Genomic DNA, 2,083 nt, shown 5'->3' with positions numbered 1-2,083 from the left:
GGGGGTGGTACCCCATACCCGGGCTCCAACCGAGATGCCCTTTTCTTAAGGGCAGCTTGGAGGGTACCACCCGAGCAGGTCCCGGAGGCGGCCGATGCTATTTATCACTCAGAAATTTAAAGTTTGTTTGTTTTGAGACAGGTCTCCCCACTTTGCCTAAGTTGGAGTTAAGGGGCGCGATCTCAGCTCAGTGCATCCGCCACCTCCTGGGCTCAAGCGATTCTCCCACCTCAGTCTCCTGAGTAGCTGGAACTACAGGCATGTGCCACCAGGCCTGGCTAATATTTAAATTTTTTTTTCTTTTTGAGACTGAAGTCTCGCCCTTGTTGCCCAGGCTGGAGTGCAGTGGCGCGATCTCGGCTCACCGCAACATCCGCCTTTTGACTTCAAGCAATTCTCCTGCCTCAGCCTCCCGAGTAGCTGGGATTACAACCCTGCGCCACTGCACCCGGCTAATTTTTTGTATTTTTAGTAGAGGTGGGGTTTCACCATGTTGGCCAGGCTGGTCTTGAACTCCCGATCTCAGGTAATTTGCCTGCCTGGGCCTCCCAAAGTGCTGGGATTACAGGCGTGAGCCACCGCGCCCAGCATGTTTTTAAATGTTTGTAGAAATAGGGTCTCAATATGTTGTCCAGGATGGTCTGGAACTCCTGACCTCAGGTGATGTGCCTGCCTTGGCCTCCCAAAGTACTGGGATCATTGGCGTGAGCTATCACAGGGAACCTAGATCATTTTTTCTCAACTTTTTTTCATGATCACCATCTTAAAGATCCTTTCTAGATCTTTTTTCCTAGTTCCCCACCGCATGACATTTTAATAACATAGAGATACTGTAACGTATGTTTTTTTTATGTCCTGTGGCCCTTTGGAAGGCAACAAACCATTGTGTTACCTAAGATTTGTTTCCTTCCCCCTCACAGCCTCCCCATCTCACTACCCCATGCACTCATACCACAATTTATTCCATACTTCATTAGACATTAAGCTGTTTTCTAAAGCTTCCCTATTTCATGCTGCCATGAACAATCTTGTAATTAAATCAGTGCAAAAGTAGGAATGGAATGAATGTTTTAATGAAGTGTGTGTATTTATACTGCAAATAGCCCTAAGCGAGAGGATGTACCGATTTACACTCCAACCACAATGTACCTCGATGACATCTCCCTGCATCCTTTCCAGCTGTCTTAATTACTCTTTTAAATGATCACTAACTTGAAAATTAGTTGCAAAGGCTTTGCGTTATTTTATTTAATTAGCATTTCTTTGGTTACCACTCAAAGGGACACCTCTCAAGCCTATGGATCATCTGCATATTTTCTTTTCTTTTTCTTTTTTTTTGAGACGGAGTCTCACTCTGTAGCCCAGGCTGGAGTGCAGTGGCTGGATCTCAGCTCACTGAAAGCTCCACCTCCCAGGTTCAGGCCATTCTCCTGCCTCAGCGTCCCTAGTACCTGGGACTACAGGCGCCCGCCACCTCGCCCCGGCTAGTTTTTTGTATTTTTAGTAGAGACGGGGTTTCAACGTGTTGGCCAGGATGGTCTCGATCTCCTGACCTCGTGATCTGCCCGTCTCGGCCTCCCAAAGTGCTGGGATTACAGGCTTGAGCCACCACGCCCGGCCGAAAATATAACTTTAATGGCTGTAACATGTCATCACACAAAATAATTGGAGTATAAAAGTTTCCATCAAATCTAAAATATCAATTTTAAGTCCCACCATTATTTTCTGCACTACTACACACAAATTCTGGCCTGGCATGGTGGCTTGTAATCCCAGCGCTTTGGGAGGCCGAGGCAGTCAGATCACCTGAGTTCAGGAGTTCCAGACCAGCCTGGTCAACCTGTCTCTACTAAAATACAAAATTAGCCTGGCATAGTGGCATGTGCCTAGAGTCCCAGCTACTTATTGGGAGGCTGAGGCAGGAGGATCACCTGAGCCTGGATGGGGAGGTTGCAGTGAGCCAAGATCGTGCCACTGCACTCCAGCCTGGGCGACATAGTATTATTATTATTATTATTATTATTATTATTATTATTATTATTTTGAGATGGAGTCTTGCTCTGTCGCTCAGGCTGGAGTGCAG

Source organism: Rhinopithecus bieti, unplaced genomic scaffold, assembly GCF_001698545.2.
Source record: "Rhinopithecus bieti isolate Rb0 unplaced genomic scaffold, ASM169854v2 scaffold_1557, whole genome shotgun sequence".
NCBI classification, from domain to species: Eukaryota; Metazoa; Chordata; class Mammalia; order Primates; family Cercopithecidae; genus Rhinopithecus; species Rhinopithecus bieti.
The sequence above is the reverse complement of the archived record's forward strand: the minus strand, read 5'-3'. Positions refer to the sequence as shown.